Source organism: Porites lutea, chromosome 3 (assembly GCF_958299795.1).
Source record: "Porites lutea chromosome 3, jaPorLute2.1, whole genome shotgun sequence".
Lineage (NCBI taxonomy): Eukaryota > Metazoa > Cnidaria > Anthozoa > Scleractinia > Poritidae > Porites > Porites lutea.
This window is the reverse complement of record NC_133203.1, coordinates 33150881-33170880: the sequence shown is the minus strand read 5'-3', so window position 1 is coordinate 33170880 and position 20000 is coordinate 33150881. Positions and strand designations below refer to the sequence as shown.

The following is a 20000-nucleotide window of genomic DNA, read 5'->3' as shown; positions in this document are numbered from 1 at the left end:
TTCCCTCCCGCTCCTTTCACTACTCCTTCAAATGCCTGCCGCACAGGCTACAAATCAGGGGTTTTAACTAGCAAACATAAGCTGTACGTGGTGCAACTACACGCTATTTCGAAAACGGGCCGTGTGAAAACGAGAACGCGATGAATGCGCGAGGAGGAAAGGACGGAAACCCTTTCTTCTCTCCTTCCTCCTGCGCCTTTATCCCCTCCCCCTCTTTCACTCCACTTCAAATGCTTGCCACATAGACTACAAATCAGGGTGTGACCAAGCAAGCCTTAGCTCTACATAGTACAGGCTATTTTGAAAACAGCCCGTGTGAGAACGAGAACGCGATGGGCGCGCGAGGATGAAAGTAGAGAGACCATTTGGGCCAGTTGTTTAAACGGAGTTTAACCCGTGTTTAACAAAACCGCGTTCTTGGCCATTTTCAGTTTGCTCAACGTTTATATCTAAACACCATTTTTCGTGAAAAATCTCAAGAAAGTATATAGTGTAGACTGGAAAGGCACTTATTTTCTTCAATTAACCCCTTAAGAAAAGGATCTGGAAGTCCAATGTTTTCCTAAACGACTGCGTTTAAATTTCCTCCTCCCTAACGCGCCCTAATTCCCACATTTCCCTTCCCCTTCAAATGTATTCTACACAGGCTACAAATCAGTGGTGTGAACAAGTAAGCCTTTGTTCAACGTGGTGTAGCTAAAGGTTGTTTCAAAAAAGGGCCCTCAGATGAGAAAGGTCTCGTTGTTTACAGTCTCTGATAAAAAAATGTTACAAACCTTTTATCCGGAATCTTGAACTCCTTTTTCTGTTGCTCAGCGGCTTTCAGGTCTCCTTGTAGTATGCACTGAAAAGTGCAAAGTAATCCTTAGAAACCAGAAGCCCACACCCCATTGTATGGCAATTAAATCTGTGACAATGAAGAAACTAACGCTAAAACTACTTTTAATAGTACTTTCCACAGTGGTTTACTTTGCTTTGGTTTTAACTACTAAGTTTAGATAATAGTTTAACAATAACAATCCCAACAAAAGCTACTGAGCAGAGATCTGAGAGATTCCAGCGTATACTGTTGATTTCAACTTCTAACATTTGACCATCTTTTAGTATGGCCATTCGAATGAAAGCTTGTACTTGACAAAGATTTCCAGCGGCACTGTTTATTAAGCTGTTAAAGGTAGTATTAACATTTGACTACATTGATGACATATTAATTTTGATCATTCAAATAAGAGCTACTTTTCAGAGTTAAGTTACAATTTTGCCCTAAGTAAGGTAAAAGTGTTACTGTTGACTTAACGGGGGAGGGGGGGGGGAGTGGTCAGTTACCTAGAAAGCTCAATTGATGCAGCTGCCCAACTGTACTGATCATTACACCTTAAAAATAAGATCAGATAGTGAACGTTTGAAAATCCACGGTAAAGGCTAACACAGTTTAGTGTCTTTATCACACCTGGTAGATAGTATCACTGAAAGACAGGTCCATAAATATCTTTCTTTACTTCTCTTCTGGTTTGACTTGATATTATACCATGAGTTTCATTTGTTCTTCTGTTGCCTGAAAAATTAAATCGCGCGTATATAGAATGTATCACTGACAGGAAATGTTTTATTGAGATATTTATAGTTCAGAGCAGTATAACGCGCACTCTGATTGGCTTAAAAAGCGTGTTTATCAGTTTGTTTTGAAAATTAGAAAGTAATGTGTGGCGAATTTAACGGATTCTTTATCATAAAACTACTAAAGAAACCTTTACTGTGCTTTGTTATGTTACAAAGCACTTGAGAAGTGGGGAGAAACACTCGACTACGTCTCGTGTTTCCCCCTACATTTCTTTCGTGCCCTAGCCCGGCGCTTTCTGCGTGATTTATAACAGAACAGAGCACAGTCAAGGCATTTGTTAATCAAACACAGCTGACTGAGAGTTTCTGGGTGCTTTTGGTTCGAATATCGCAAGTTTATCCCGTATCCTAGATTACTAGGAAAGGCACAACGTCCCTCTTCTGTTCCTCGCACATACAGTGAAACCTCTATTAAGCGGACACCTTCCGGACCTTCCCAAGTGTCCGCTTAATAGAGGTTTTGTAAAAATTGCACATTGTTTGTTAACGATTAACATTCAAAGGTTACTCTGTACTGTTGTTGTTAAGGAAGCTAAGGAAGCTGTGCTGTACATGGTGCAAGACTTTTAGGTGAACTTTTGACAGCTAAATGTATTGATTTATCCTTATTAATCGACTACAGTATGTATTTCAAGGACGTAATCCAATACTACTATTGTAAATTCAGTCCGGTGTCCGCTTAATAGAGGTTTTTAACAATAGAAATTAGCCAAATACAATTTATTTTAGTGTCCTTGTCCGCTTAATAGAGGTGTCCGCTGAATTGGGATTCGTCATAAAGGCTAATATAAGACGTTAATTTCGGGACCCGGCTTAGAGTCCGCTTAATAAAGGGTGTCCGCGTAATTGGGGGTCCGCTTAATAGAGGTTTTACTGTAGTAAGAAATGGGTGACCCTAGCGTTGGTGGAGTTTGGAGTATTTTAAATCAAAGAAACAAAGTCAAGAGCACACACCTTTGAGTAGAACTGAAATCCTCCTTGCTGGTAAGACATGTGTGCTTTAGACAATGTTATTATCTTGGATTCTATTGCCTAAACAATAAAAATAGAAGAAAATCAAGAGAAATCAGGTTTTATGTCAAATGTACTGACAAGTGATACGAAAACGATGATTCTATTCTATGACGGGTGATAACGAATTGCCTCTCATTTCTCAAGGAATAAAAGCGTCAGTGCCAATATCCTTCCCAAGGTAGTTATGTAGGAGCTGCTTGGAAGGTCTCTCCTGATTGGCCGCAGAAAACAATGACATGTCATTCTTTCAATTGTTTCAGTATTGTTTGGGGTCAGGGTTAGGCACCACTGGTGACTTTTCTTCTGAGCAGCTGCAACATGACCTTCCCAAGGCTTTGATCCTGCTGGTTTAGCACTAAAAGTGACTGTTCTGCCAGACAAGGCTAAGAAAAGCTCTGAGGACCAGATTGCAAGAGAGACCTAAAGGCGTCACGCAACTCATTTAATCCTTTGTGTGACGGCCTTCCTTGCAAGTTGCGATTTTCAGGCGTGCGCGCTTTGTTCGCTCTACGACACCTGTGAAAAATATCAGATACCTTGTTGACTTAAGTCGACTCCTATTCTTGTGGTTTCTTTGGTCACGTGGTCGCCGAACTGAGGGCTGGCAACAATAAGCGCACGTGTAGTAGATATCATTGGTTATGATTAAAACGAATTTTGGTAAAGGTTTCCAACCAGTTTAAGCACAAGAGATGAACGAGTTAAATTAAAAATAAGAGTTGCTACACGTATTCTCGGCTCTCAATGACGTTCAAAATAAACAAGAGTGCTGCTGACCTTAAGAGGAGTAAGTTTCTCCCATTTTCTAACCGGAAAACGCCATGCGGAAATGAGGTAAAAGCGGAACTTGGTAGTCTGATAAAGTCACAACAAAAATATTCTATGACCCCATGAAGAAACGGAGTGAAGCGTGCGCACCTTTGCTCAGAATTGAAATTACATATTAAGCCAATAAAGAAATAAAATGATAAAACAACATTCGACCAGATCCCTTCCTAAGCATGATAGCATTCAAGCTACTTTATATGATACCTTCTCGCTATAGCTGTCCTACACAAAGGCATTACCACTGTTCATAAACTGGTCATCCTGGTAGAAAGGTCCACAAGTGTACGGCGATCCTGATCCTTACAGTACTGCAGACAAATCACAGTCATGTCAAAGTGAATATATAGATTTCACAATAGCCTGCGTGGCAGGTACAAAACGAGGGAAGGGGGAGGGAGAGGGAAAGAGAGTGAAGGGAAAAGGTAGTAGAAATGAAAAAGGTCGTCCTAGAGCAGGCTTCCCTTTCCCACTTTCACTTTTTTCAATACCTCTTAAGACGCCTGCCACACAGTTTAATGATTTACAATAACCGAGTGTTTTCTGCGCCCCGATTGGTCGAAAGGTTTTGCTCATGACAGTACAGAGAATAGAAACGAAAGATCCTTCTCGTCTCTGTCTGTTGAGCGCGACTCTCCAAGACATTGTAGAAAAACAACAACAAATAGCTAGACAAGTAGCCATTTATCACTGCCGAGGCTCCGACATTTCAAAGAATTGACATTAGATGGTACAAACGTTACCGTAAAACCACTCACTCCTCCAACATTTTGACGTCATTTTTGTGATCTTAAAGAGTGAACGCATAAAAGGAAAAACGTTTCCTAGCAAATGCAATATTAGCGTTACGTTGAAGGACCTTACAGCAAGTTTTGTCTTGGTTGGAGCCTTGAACAAATACACACTCATTTACACAACTCTTTTCTCATAGACTCACCTTGATGTGGAGGCTGAGTGCCACAGGACGGAAACGTATGGCCATCAAGAACTCGCCAGGAATTAGATTATCCTTCAAATGCATAACAACCATAAATACTAGAAAGAAAAAAAAGACAACAAAAATGAAATGTCATCTAGATACAGGGGAAAATCAAGTAGGCGGGTTTTGGATGACGGCGGTTCGGATCCATCAATTTTGATCACCTGAGCAGGGAAAGCTGTTACCATTGGAGGAGAGCATGTAAGGATCAAGATGGTTGAGATATACTTGAAATTGTGTCAACGGCAAGAAAAGATCAGAATAATAAGCTACAAAACAAGTTCAAAAATGTTTTACGGTTTGCAACTCTGCCCGTGCTTGTAACACCGCTCGTGTAACGCCAACTTTTAGGCTGAGAAAAAGTTGATTCTAATGTTTTTGAACCTTCGGTACAATTTCAACATAACGACAGACCTTCCTATAAGTCCGCTTTTGAGCGACAACGACGAAACAAAACGGACTTAAAAGATCACCAAACTGCTGTAGCTAACCGCAGTGGTACCCACTCACAACTCACCCAGATCCGTGTCTCCACTCATAATGGCCTTCTTGAGCGCTAGGTCATCTTTATTCATGCGCATGAGCAGTGGAACTTGGTCAGCGGCTTCCGCCTCATAGTCCAAAAGCTACAGGTAAAAAAAAAAACAAGAAGATGTGAGCATCTTGAAAGATACATTATGAATCATGAATTGGCTATGATTGGCTCGTTTACCGATTGTCAAACGACGAACTAACTATGGTAAGATTACTCCAGCTAGAGGTCAAGGCTGGCTTTAAGCCAGGCTGTAAGCAGGTCTCCTCGTGGAGGCACAAGCGGCGAAGCCACGAGAACGGCCGTAGACAAAACCTGGACCGCAGAACCGGATCAGATCATTCCCAGAGGCACTATCCCTTACCTTTCGTTATTCAGTCAGTTACAGGGGTTGATCTGATCCCGTCTGTTCCAGGTGTTGTTGACGTCCCATGAAACGAGCATGTTGGTAACCCCTCGAGCGAACCACGGTGAAAGCTAAGAATTTATATTAATCAATTAAGTTGACATAGGAAATTTGGCATAGTAGGGACATTTCGAGTGCTAACCCTTCGGTCAGTCTGACGAAGGGCTAGAGCATAAAACTTCAACATGTTTTTTTTATATTGAATTAAAAACTTCAGTTGTTAAAACCCTCGATGTTCCTTTCCCCCACTGCTCTTCTTTGCAGCCGTAAGTTTTGTTTCTCGACGGGTGCCCAAATTTTTAAAAATTTTTTTTCCGAAAGTTTTTTTTTCATTGAACTTTGCTTCCGGGAATTTCTAGAATTTTCGATTGAATGCATGGTTCACATTTCGGAAATTCAACATCTTTCGGAATTTCTGGAAACTTTTCCTGGACATTTCTGTACCATTTGCCGCTGTTTCCAATTTTCGAACGTTTTGGTTGAATGGAAAGCGCCCGTTGTTTTGCAACAACAACAACGTCAAACAACAATTGGTTTTATGAGCAAAACGACTGCTCTGCACGTGAATCACACTTTTTGGTACATTTCTTTGACGTAAACTGCATGACTACGACGTGAAACCTCCCAATGCGACGTTTTATGGAGGACGTGGACATACGAAAACAAATTTTCCGTTCTCTATTTGAACATGGATAAAGACAATAGGAATTTAACTCCAGGAAAAGTCGCCTACATTTAACGAATTAAGCGGTTCCAAATAGACGCGATAAAGATTGAAAGGACGGAAATTCATTTTCTTAGTGACGTTTTCACTGTCGTCGTCGTCGTCGTCGTTGCTTAAGCTCCCTGATAAAGTGGAGCGCTGAAAGCAAGCGAGGTCTTAATACTCCAGGTACGGAAAAAATTCTTGATTACCCACAGTAAACGCAATCCCGCAGGTAAAAATCCCATATCAACCCACGTTATTTTGAACCTCGTGCATTTAGCAAGGAAATACTAACGGAAGACACCAGTTTATGTCCCAAATTGAACTGGGAACGTATAGTCTATAATTATTATACTGTTCATGTGAATGCTCTCAACTAACCTTGATGGCCAGGTGCGTTCGTCCACAGTCCACTGCCTTTGAAGCTATTTCTGAGTAAGATATCCCAGGAGTCTCTCCGAGCTTGGAGTTGATGGCACGAGCAATCTCTTCGTCATCAACATTGGCTTGCTGAACCTGTTTAAACAAGAAAAGCAAGTTTTGCAGAAGTGAAGGATCGAAAGAGATGTCAATATATTTAACACAAGAAAAACTATTTACGAACACTATTGTATTCTACTAGGGCGGAGAAGTTATTTTCAATGTGATCATCCCAGCCATGTGAAAGTCCAACTGTTTATTTACTGAGGAAATAGAACAAAACAGGATTAAAAACCCCAGCTGGCAGGAGGCAACCAGTTGGCTATTTACAAGCATGACTGGGTATCTGAACTTGGAAATACCGCGAATAAATTCAGCAAGTGGCTAGAGTGGGACTCCAACCCGGGATCGGCGAATTGCGAAAACAATGCGATGGGCGCCTGGCCACGCTATCTTCACCGCGTACAATCCAGTCTGATTGATCCAGATCTTTTCATAGATTGATTTTGTGATCTTTGATAAATACACAAACACGAAGAGCAATGTGCCAAATTCAGCACATGAAACAACCACAGGACACCCAACCCCAGTTGTGTCTACTGCCTCAACCATAATTTACCATTACCAATTTTATCAAATTACCAGCAATAAGCTGATTGCAGGAAGACCCCTGCTTACGTATAGGTAACAGCCAACCGGTATCCGCTGGTTACACTCACTTTATAACAAGCCCAGTGTCCAAGGATGCGACTGGCACCCTCCCCCTTAGGAATCTTCAGGTAATCACAGATTCTTATGGCCAGACAGTAGTGACGCCTCAAAACAAGCCTACAGGAGCAGAAAATAAACGGTAGTAAAATAAACTTAAGGCAAATAATTCCCTCTCTAAATCTGATGGCAAGAAGATCAATAGAGTAAACACGGTTTAGACACGGAAAGTAGGCAAGTAAAAAAACAACAACTTTGCTTCATCTTGTTTTATATTCAGTGGGAATGCAAATAATTTTGATATTTAGAAATGATTTATGTCCAACCACGTCACCATTTTAGTCGGGCAAAAGAGAAAGATTATCGGACATACATCATATTCATTTTGTTATTTTTTTCTTAAAAGTACTATTTCGTACTATGTACTATAGCAGGTCTGGTGTATAATTAATAAAAATTTCGACCCTGCACAATATAGAGTCCCCAGCAGCTCAGTGGGTAGAACGTCCGATCTCGAACTCGAAAGATGGTAAGTTTGATTCTTACCTGAGGCTCGGAACTTATTGAACGTTTCACATTGCAATAAACAATTAAACACTTAACGACTGGTCTCGAGGGAAACAGTTAAATTTGTTTTCCGAGAATCTCAATGTTTCCCGAGGTTATATAGCTGGAAATTCATTAAACCTCGCTGTAACGGTAGTCGTCGGTCAACATTCGTGGGTAACAATGCACTCTTCCCCTATGACGTCATAGATTTTGCAATGTTTTCCGCTCACAGATTTTGGCGGGAAACAGTTTCATTGTTAGATGTCATGTGACCTCAAAGAAACCAATGAGAGCGCTCACTTTTATGAAAACATTTCCAGCTACGAAGCAATACACCTTGTTTACCGTCCCCCTTCCCCTCCCCCTTCCCCTCAAAAAAATGCATAAGCATTGCACGTTTTACCTTTTTTAAAAAGACAACAAACAGGGTGACCAAAACAAAACTCACCTGTCGATAAGGGTTTTCATTGTTAGTTTTTCCAGTCTACGACGATCGTCAAGGCATCAAAATTGGCTAATTTTTGAAAAAAAATCAAAGAGTACTCTCAGAGGACAAAAAAGCAAAATGGAGCCCACTTTAAGAACTTGATAAGAGCCACAAAACTGAAAACTGTGTTAACGTACTTTTAACATATCCGTTTCAAAAAAGAGAAAAAGCAACATATCTCGTTCGTTCCCTGTAAAAAAATGTAACATTTAAACCCCGCAGCTTTGCTCCGTTACATAAATCGCACCGAAATGAGCGTTCTCTTGTGGGGACAGAAACACGGTATGGTTTCCGTGCCGACGCAAGAGCTATCTGGCATAGTGTTAGCCTGCGTAGAAAAGGTTTCAGCGCAAGTTCGTCGAGAAAGTTGGGATCAGAGCAATGATAACTTAGTTGAAGATGATGTGATCTGCAGAAATACAAGTTTAAACGAAGATATGATTGTCGCAGCGAAAATTGCAATTTAAGCAATTGCAAATTAACCCGAAAAATAAAAAATTTGTTCGTGTTGCTACGGAGGCTAGCATAGTGTAGACTTGCTGCAACACACGCTGCAATTGGGCAAAATGTAACAACTGAAAATTTGGTTCACTCTTGAATTAAGATAAAGGATACTGTCCATATGTAAGTGGAATTCCAACCATGTAGTCCCGCACGGCGTTTAACACTCTAAGATTCTGGCACATCGAAACAAACGCGTGTGGCGGCATATCAGTTAGAAAACTCTTACCAAAGGAAGCAGCCTAGCAAAGACAAGAAAAGATTACAGCGGACATCAGTAAAAAAAACGGTTATACTATAGGTGGAATTTTCCCCAACATCGACCGCCGGAGCGCTCTTATTAGTTACTACGAGGACACACGACATGTAACACGAGAACTATTTCCCGCCTAAAATCTCTGACCAAGCGACGTTGCAAACTTCGCTTGGTAGATGGTAACTGAGCAGTGTTATCGGCGAATGTTGACCACTCGCTGAGATTTGCTATACTTTCAATTTATCCTGTATAACTGAAAAATCACTGAATGACGCGTTCGTCGAAAGCATTAATGAAGTCCTTTATGTCTCTTACTACACTTCTCAAATAGAAACACAATGGACGAACTATTTGCGCTCTTTCGCTTTCAATTCAAATTACCAAGATATACTGAGTGCAGATTTTCTTTTCACGGCATCACGTTCAATGATTTACGCCCAAGAGAATTTGAAGGAACTTCAGCAGATTAACGCAGGCTAAGTAGGAGGTGGTGATTTTGACACGGAAGACAGCTAATGTATTTTTTCAAACAATGCTAAATATATCTGGCAGTCTACAGAGTACCAATCACTGTGTAAGAAACCTTAAACTTGTCAACAACTCCCCCACCCCCTGGGGGCGGGTTGCTGTGAGAATCGAAACGTAGCAACTGAACATAAGGATCATGTGGTTACCATGACTACCTCCGAAACTATACTCACCCTCAGCAGTCCTCTTTGTATTGCAGGCTCATGTTCCCCAGCAGCGGCGTGGATACATTGCTGGACAGCCTCAGGAAGACGTTCTTTGATCATACGAATGTACTCCTCTGCTCGAGCGCTCTTCTTCTGTTTACAGGAATATACACGAAAGAATCATAACGACAGCTTAATTGTTAGGGATTTAGCTTTTGGTGCAGTTTAGAATCTTCAAGTTGAAACTTTAATGTTGTTCGTCAGGTATTATTTTTATTATCAAGCTATGTTTTTCTTCATTCATTATTGTTCTTTCTTATGAATTCTGTAAAGCGCTATTGAGGTTTTGGACTGAAATAGCGCTATATAAATAAAGTTGATTATTCTTTTTTATATGGAGAAAAGTTCGCTCAGCTAGGATGGTGACCTTACCATGGAAAACAGGTCACCCAACAACAGGCCGCCCAGGGTGGCTCTCAGTGGAGGGTCCAGACCTTCAGATAAGGGGGAGCCCTGTTATTCAGACCCCTGAGATAAGGGGGTGCAGTCCCACCCCAGGATCCTCACCCTTCCCCTGGATCCGCCACTGGCTTGGGTAGGCGGCTGAGCCTTTTACCTGGGACAACTTTTTCCCAGAGAGAGTGAAGCATTACTTACCTCAAATTCCTTTGATGCATCAAACAGCATCACACCTGGTTCCATTGAACCGATTTTAAACACTTGTTCCACAGCAGCTAAAAGATTAATGGAAATAGTTGCTCTAGTATCGGACATAATTATTCACATTCGTGATAAGAGGTGGTTCTGGTTGAACGGTAACCGGTCAAGTCGCCCGTAAGTCATATCGCCCAAAACCAGAGTCATGTCAACCGAAACCCTAAGTCATGTCGCCTAAAATTTTATCGAGTGTATAAACTTGAAGAAAAGTAACATCTGAAGTCTATCGCAAGGAATTTAGTCGAAAAATGTTGACTCAACTGTGTCCGGTAACCTATGCAAATGTGAAGTTAAACAAAGACGCAAATATCGCTATTTATTTCGAGCAACATGACTCAAGATATCGGGCGACATGACTCTGATTTTGGGCGACTTGACCGTAAACCGATTGAACAAGTCGACTTGAACAAAGTTTAGGGCTTTTTGCTTGTTCGTGACAACAGGGCACCCATTTTCTTTGGAGGGGGGAATACTGAATGTAGAGTCAGTTCCATCTGCTTCCGGGTAGTAAGTTGAAAAATCGTACATGAGCACAGGAAGACCACACTGCGCTAAAGGTTCAGGTACCTACAGGTAACGACACGTTTTAATAGAAGGTAATTTGGAAAAGCATCAAATGTCTGTGGAGAAGAAATAAATCTCAAGGACATCCCGGCCACCAACAAGCATTGTTATTTTTGGCTACTTCGATAGCTTTATGAATCGAGAACAAGACAGAATATCTGCGAGTATTTTGAAACCTTGCACTTGTAGTCTGCGAATACAGCCGTTTCACCTTGCTCCTTGTCGCTAGGGAGGTTTCGCTAGGAGGAGAAACCGCCCGCAATCAACGTAATCATATTTACCAACCTGGAACTCGCTGAAGCAGTTCATGAGTCTCATTACCAATGATTCTTACGCCATCTAACTCTTGAACTAAATGAACAGCACTGTCCATCTGATATGTGAAATATGTTAAGAAAGTGTGCTATCCGTAGCATATGCATATTTATTAAAACTGAACCTTTGAATAATACAGTTAAAGAGCTCTGATTGGCTTAGCCAACATGGTATATGAGCCACATACCAAAAATTGAAAATCGGTTGTTCTTACAAATAAAGTCGGGAAGAATTCACGATATTTTGTGGGCGTTTTTAATAAACAATTATTCCACTCATATCCAACGCGCTCTCGCGCAAAAATTGTTAAATATATGGCAATAGCGTGCTCAATGAAAAAAAACTACTCGTATCTACCGTACAGTCGTTGCATCAATGCAACGCGCGCGAGTATTTAATGCATGAGCCTGACCGTTTAATGGCCCGATCTCGAGAGTAAATGTACCTTTATTCACCTTGATTGTACGCAAAGGCAAAATTTCTCCATTACGGAAACGTAATGGAAACAAGAAAGAACGGAAATGTGATAAAAGAAATGTGGCGGAAACATGATCGTTCGTTTCCGACTCGGAAACATAACGGAAACGCGTCCCGTCCATGGAAAACTAGATCACCATGTTTCCGCATGGCGGAAACGAGACGGATTTAAGCAACTTCACGTTTCAGTCGAGTTTACAAAATACGGAAACACGTTATTTCGTCCTGTGACAGTAGTAACAATTGTCAGTTCAAATCAAGGGTGTTTTAAGTAACACGATCAATATACAATTGCAGCATGACAGCACAATTACCAACTTGGCCAAGCCAACATTTACAACAACAAGAAGAACAATTTTTCATCCTAGCATGTTCTAGCAGTTAGATAGCTTGCCCCGCAAATAGTTGGAAAGCTAGTCGGATATAAAGAATGATCTTGTTAATCAAAGGATATCTAATAGTGTCCATTGTCGGTCCAACAACATCCAAATAATCGTCCCAGTAACATATGACAGCGCCCATTGCACACCTGTAATGTAAGTTGAAATAAGTAAAGATCGGAACACACAAGGAGACAAGTTGCAGCAACACTTGTCAGCGACAGAGTACTCCCAGTGTACATGTCAGGCGACTAGTTGCTGCAACACGTGTCGGCGACAGATTACTCCCTGTGTACAGGTCAGGCGATTAGTTGCAGCAACACGTGTCGGCGACACGTCGCTTGATGGGTGGCGGAAGAAAGAAAAACACCGATGGCTCTTAGTTTGAATTCAAAAGAATGGCCCGGCCAACCGGGCGAGAACTCGCCATAAAAGACGAGAGCCTTCATTCTAGAAACAACAATTGCTCCCTCCTTACCAGGTTAGTTGCTTGGGTCTTGATGGACAAGAAGTGTTGAACTGACAGTAGACTTTCTAAAGAAGACAGAAATACAACAATAACTGCAAAATTCAAAGAACTGCGAAATACAGGCGTACGTAAGTTGAGCTCTTCAGGGCCTGGCCTAGCGGCCCGCGTTGCTAAGCTTACTCGCTTTGCGGAGATGTCGGCAAGTTAAATGAACACAATAAAAATCAACTTTGCGATCATATGAAAAATATTAATTGTGTTTGCAAGGTTTCCGAGGAAGAAGAGGCTAAACTAAATTAATGATGATATCCCACCATGTAGAACTAAGGCAGATACGGGTCTTTATTTGTCACAAGAAAAGATACCTCAAATCCGAGTAGTATAAACAAAAGCCTTTTTACACGCCTTCTTCAAACCTGGGTATAGAATCAAAGCTAGTACTGCCAGTTGAATTAGACTGCCATTCGTTCTCATTTTCTAAGAATCCGAGTCAACTCGGTGCTAGCTACTGGAACTCGTCCTCTGATTGCTGAAATTGCGGGCTGAACAAATGTGACAGTGTTATACCCACCTGTAAATCTGCTGATCCTATCCATAACAAACCAGTGTCTGTAAACATTGCTAGGTATTCATAATTGTAAGATATGGCCATTTCTATGATGGAAGTGACCGGGGCCCCAGCGCTGAATGAAACAGTCTGAAAATTGAATAATATCAAAACTATTCAACAACAACAGCAGCCGGCGAGCATACTCACTAGTGTGACTTCGGGGAAAATTTTGTCAACATTATAAACGATCGAGACTTCGCTATTTCACATTTAAAGTTGTGACACTGATAAAGCCAGAGATGTACAATATTCTCATTGCGACATCTCAAGACACCTCTCTTTTTTCCGCTCGGTTGCTCCCTTCTCCGCGCTCCCACTGCTTTGCTACGCCCTGTGGCTGATTCAGGATTGGTAAAAAGTAGCAACCTGTCTTACACTTGGCTCTCAAGAGGAAGTTTACGATGTCGAGACAGCGACAGCTGCAAAGAGAAAGTCAAAAAGGCAACCGGGCGAATTTTTGACCGGCTGAAAATGCGAACGTTCAGTCGAATTCGCAACCACGATTTTTCGCGCAAGCCGCAACACGGCGTTGCAATATTGTTGCGATATTGTTTCGAATGGTTGCAACGTTGTTCCAACATTGCAACGCTGTGTTGCGGCGTATCGTCTCCTATAACATCACCTTAACCGTACGAAAATTCAGACGCATAGCCGTTCAAAGTTCCGTGTGAACAGCGAGAAATATTGAACGGTCGCGGGTGAACGATGTGTCCGGTCAAATTTTTTTAGCCGGTCGAAAATTCTTTAAACAATAACTCTGCACGTGCATCACGCTTCTGGCAAATTTTCCCAAGACGGGAAATTTCCTAATTCCACGTTTTATCGAAAAAGTGAACACGATGATCAATTTTTCTCTTTTTCACTTAGGTGGGGGTAACCCTTCTGTCCATAATTATAACTTCTCATTTTAATTTGAACATGTTTACGTGACAGGCAGGGTGACCCACCGCATGTTACCTGACCTATCTGGGGTCCCCCATCTCCATGTAAACAGTCCCTAAGAATTCAACTCCTAGACAAGTCCAGGACTCGCCTGCATTTGGAAAATTATGCGAGTTGGATTCATCGCCATGAAGTTTCAAACAACACGAATTTTCTTTTTGAGAGACGTTTTCGCCACCGTTGCTGAGTTGCAATCGGTGTGCGAATATCTGCTAGATACACGTTTCTTCAAATCCTGAAACTGCCGACGAAAAGGCAGATGTTGTAAAAAGATAGGAACTTTACAAAAAAAACATGTCTCGAGCTTGGAGATATCTTGAAAGGACTGGATTATAAAAGGTTGTATCACGATAACAGTTCTACTGTATACTACAGCTCACCAGTCTATTACACTGTCCCTTTTCTGTAAGGTACAACAGATTATCAATTGCCACTAGCAACGATGAACCTCTGTCATGCGGCATAATGACCCAGCTGCTGGGTGGAGCATCCAAACCTTGTTAAAAACATTATGATGTATTATGGGTCGGTTATTTAAACGAAGTTGAATTTAAGCCGGGGTTTAACGAATCTTTGGACCTCCAGATCTCTTTCTTAGTGCGTTATTTTAAGAAGATAAGTGCTTTTCTAGTCTTTTCTATATGCTTTCATAAAACACTTCACAATAAACGGCGTTTAGATAAAACCGTTGGACAAATTGAAAAGTGGCTCGGAACGCGGTTTTGTTAAACAGTGGGTAAACTACGTTTAAATAACTGGTCCTATGTTTCTCTAAGATTCATGACTGGTCATTTTTTGCCATCCGGTTAGCTCAGCTGGATAAGCGCCGGTCTGCTGAGCGAGACAGGGGCACCCAACGAAACTATAGTTCAAAATCACTTAAACTAGCATTGTTGAACGTATTTTAGTATTTAAACGGTAGATATAGGCATATTTTTATCCCCTAAAAATTTTTCATCTGTTCGGATTTCCTAGCTGAAATTCTAGTGATGCGAAAATTATAGGGATCAAAACTTAGCTTTTCGAAAATTTCAGCCAGGAAAAATGCTTCCGAAAATTCTAGGTGAACTTTTTAGGATAAAAATCCGTTAAAAATGGGCAATTATACCATTTTTTAGATGTTCGAAAATCCTAGGAGAGGCAGGCAAGCAAGAAATTTTACAGCAAATGTTCCGAAATTTCTAGATCTCAAATCGTCTTCCGAACAGATATTTTCCAAAAATTGTCGCTGGGTGCCCCTGGCGAGAGGTCGCTGGTTCAACACACCGGCCGGATCAACACTTAGCTGGGGGTCTTTTAATGCTGAACAGAAAGTGCTGCCTTTGTAAAGACATCTGCAAACGATTAGACTTTCTAGTTTTCTCAGATAGGGACAGCCCTAAGGTATTTAGGTGAAAGAATTTTAACCAGTAGGGATCGAGAGCAATAATATTATTGTTTTCCTTGAGAAAAATGTGGCAAAATACACATTTAACCCACGACAGATCATTGCAAATATGTAAGAGAAGAAAGTCTGAAAAAAATTTGATGATTTTTAAAGTTAAAAACCCCCATCCAGTTCAAACTTATCACCAAGAAAGGAAAGTAAAACACAGGCAGATATTGAGTTCTATAGATCACAAAAGCATGTGAGACGAACATGTAACTTCAAAATTATTAATCTCTCTGAAACACTGAAATTTATGAATTTTGTTACCTGGTGGATCATAATACCGTCGACTCCTGACCTCTTCCACGTTGTTGGCAACATAAAAGTGGTAATTACTAGTCAGGATAGCTATGCCAGTCCTTCCAGCAAAATTATAGGTTTTGCAGTCAATAATTTTGGATTCCTTGGCATCCTACAAAAAATGCAGATAAAAACTACCAGTTCAGTCTCCTATACCCAACTAAACTCAAGCACCAGATCAGACAATAAATGATTCTATGAAGTTGCTGTGTATATGAGAAGGCCACATGCAAAAACGACATAAATATGTTGCAGGTCAAAATCATACTCAGATTAAAATTCTTTAACCAAGGTTGATTCTTGATTTCCTTTGTCTCATAGCCCTAATTCATGAATAATTAGGACCAGGAGACAAAGAAGATGAAGAATCAACCAAGGCTAAAAAGTTTTGACCTGAATTGAAATTTTGACCTGCACTGTAAAACATACAAGGTACACGGGTATATTCAATGGGTTTGCCTTTACTACAGAAAGTGTATGTATGTGTATAAGTTTTATTTAGTGTACAACCCCTCTAATAAAGTATAGCCAGTCTATAGATGACTTTTCGTTTTGATGATTATAATTCTAAATAACACGTATTTAGCTTATGGTCATGGAAAAATCAATGATTATTAAATTTTAATTTGTCAAAAAATTTATTTACTTGGGGATGGGGTGGTTAAAGAATTTACTGACATAAGATATGGAATCAATGGTCAAGATGAGCTTCAAGTTGACTAGAAGTGGTCAAGCTGTGGTGCTTTCCAACCATACATGCAGCATGACTTCTTTTTCAGTCTTTTCATGATGCAAAATGATTTAACACTGACCTGTCCCATTGACAAGGTTTTCTTGATTGCGCCATGAATATCATACACCATCACAGTACCATCATCAGCCACACAAAGTAGGTCCTCTGTGATGGACCATCCCATCTGAACTATGGGGCCTCCATCCCACTAAGAATAAAAAAGAACACTTGATCAATAGCCTACCAAAGCAGAACATACTTGTTTTTGGTCTTTTGCCCATGCAGTGATGGACTAGCCTGTTTCACAGCAATTTTTGATGTTGTCACGCAATGCTCCTCCCCACAAAGGGAGGTGGGGAGGAGCACTGTGTGACAACACAGGGCTTGAAAATATTTTGGAAGTATTTATAGCTGTGGGCTAGCTGGCATTTCCTACTTTACTAGCCCAGAGCCTGAGAGTTAGCTCTAGCCCAGTACACATTCGCAATGTGAGCCAGTCTTAAGACTTGTCCGCTAACGATGGATATTTTTTGTGACACGTTTCGCAAAACATTACGCCCTTTTCCTCATCATACTTCACCCATGGCTATTTTGTTTTCCTCTGTGGACGAAACATATGTTTTGCTGGGTATCATACTTCTTGTTTTTGGTTTGAATTTGATCTGCAGCAGCTGGTCCATCTAATATTATTTCTTTTCCTGTTTGAAGTTCAAGACTCCGAGAACCAAAATCTCCTGAAAACGAGACTTGGAGACCTATCCAAAATGCTTCTAAGATTTTGAGATTAGGCCAAACTTTTTCGAGACCCACGAATTTCGAGGAACCAAGCTTCACCCCTACAAGTGGCCTGCTCAGCCTGATCAATGCTCCTCTTTGTTTGTGTTCACAAGTTAAACAACAATAAGGAAAACACACATACCTTAACTGTGGCAAGTTCCCTTCCAGCAGAGGAAAAAATGTGAATGATGGGTTTATTAATAGCTGATCCTTGGACTCGAGCAAAATGCTTGTCATCTCTTATCAGAGCTGAAAATTTTTAATAGAAACAAATAAAAACCTTCCCTCAAAAAAGGAAATGAGGGGGGCTACAGGACATTGTAAATATTCAGGTCTACCGTCCTCACTCCCCATGTATGTAAAAGTGTACATGAGTTAGCAATTAGTAATATTGTGCATATTTAGCAATTAAACCTGGTTAAATCTTAATCATCGCAAATATAGGACCACAGGGACAGGGGGCAATTCAGCATGGAGCCCTTCAATAATAATAATAATAATAATAATAATAATAATAATAATCAGGGTTTGAGCTAGGATTTGATCACCGGGGGACAATTTGTCCCCTTGGCTAAAATTTTGGGGGACATTTTCATTTTTAGGGGGACAGAAATTTGTACACCCTTCTGCTGATGCAAAGGGGTTTGTCTTCTTAGCAGGGCTTCTGATAGGTCTCGGAAGAAAAAGTCAAATTTCGCGGGATTTTTAGGGACAAATTCGCGAAAAAATCGGCTGATTTCGCGGGAGTTTTTCGGGGCAAACTTCACCGAAAAGCAATCGGTAAAAAAACGGCCGATTTTGTGGTTATTTTCAAGGCAAATTTGGCTAGAAATCGATCGGTTTTGCGCTGATCAGACCAGCCTTTTTAACGTTTTTCTAACAGAGGTCATCATTTGCTCTTTCAACAATAATACGCTCCAGAAATGGACCAATGGCAAAGCCTTTAACATCATGGCTAGTGCCCAGTTTTTCGCAAAATAATCTGTTTGCACGTTCCAAGATAAATTTGCAAGTTTACGGCAAGTAAATAGAAATAAGTTTCAAATATGTTGTACAGACATGTATTTGATAAGATTTCTACCGAATGTCGCGGCTCCGCGACCGCGCGAAGAATGAGAAGCCCTGTCTTAGATTTCCGACAAAAATAGCAGTAGAACGTGACTGAAAAGCAACTTTGGAGTGAACTGTAAAGGTGCGATAAAATATACTTTCCACGTTCTGTTTCAGCTTGCAATTTCTGTACTGAAATAAATCTCTTTGTACGTGCTTCCTTTCGAGTTTTTTTCGATTGCAGTGCTGGATTGGCGCAATGGCGCGGCCTGGCTCAAACCCTGAATAATAATAATAATAATAATAATAATAATAATAATAATAATAATAATGACTTTATTCAGCATTTCTACTAGGTGGCTCTTTATTTCTTTTTAAACTGTTACTGACTGTTGAACATCTACATGCAACATGGGACTGTGGGTAGAAAAATATAATATTGTATTAATTGCATGTTTTATGCACTAGCTGTTCTAAAATAATAAGAAGCAGGATGTTCTTCAGTGTTGTTTTCTTCCTTTAAACTTTTTCAGCCAAATCCCTTGACATGTACAGACAGTTGATTGAAACAAAATTCTCTGACTGTTGCAGTATAATGGAATCTTGCTGCTATAAATATAAATTATATTTATAGCAGCAGGAGTCCATTATACTGAAACAGTCACAGAATTTTGTTTCAATCAACTTACTGTTTTACAAATACCGGTACTTACAGTGCTGTTACGATCATTTAGACCTATGGTTCTGGCTCTTAACCCTTTAAGCCCTAAGGGTGATCAGCATCAAATTTCTCCTTGTAATGCTTTGTAAAACAGAGTGGGCATAAGAATTATGGACATGACCACACAAGATGAATTTGCTTCATATTTTATCAACTTCTCCTCACTACTTCTATAGGAAATGAATAGGGGCTATAAATGAGGATTCAAATTTTAATCTCAGGGTTTATAGGGTTAAACTTTCACCCTAAGGGGGGGGGGGGCTATTTACCATAAGATAAATGCAAGTAGATGACATCCTTTCTGTACACCCTGTGGGTTAAAAAACACTTAGAAGGAGTCTGATGTACTTACCTATTGGACCACCAAAAGGTGCCGCACTCACAATAAACCGGGATAAATCCACAGCATCTTGCCACTCCATACTGTACAGCTCTACTTTCCTTTTGAAGAAAAACACATTTTGTGACGGAAACTTTTGATGTAATTCAATATATTATGGCTACAGGGTGTACATTTAAAATATTTCTCTATCCCTGACTGATTGGCTTAAATTCCATGGCTGCCTGAGTATTTCTTTTCTGACGCCAGCTGGTTATTCTCCAAAATTGAAAGATGTTGGCTTTGATTTAAAGGCTGATGTCAAAAGTAAAGTCTCACACTGGAAAAGGTAAAAAAGATTAAAGGCGCACACAAGCCAAAGGCCCAAAATGGCTCGAACTTCTCCCGGTTTCCTTAGCATGAAGCATGCTACTCCCCCCTTAATGGCATGCTAGTTCATCACATGGTTACCTCCTGGCAGTGTATGTTGCCAGTATCGATTTATACGCCTGGGTGAAGA

At 40.6% G+C, this 20000-nt stretch overlaps 1 pseudogene; it reads right to left on the bottom strand.

Annotated features, from left to right (window-relative positions):
* LOC140930973 (vacuolar protein sorting-associated protein 16 homolog) overlaps positions 1-20000 on the bottom strand; it is a 32200-nt pseudogene that overhangs the window by 2269 nt on the left and 9931 nt on the right.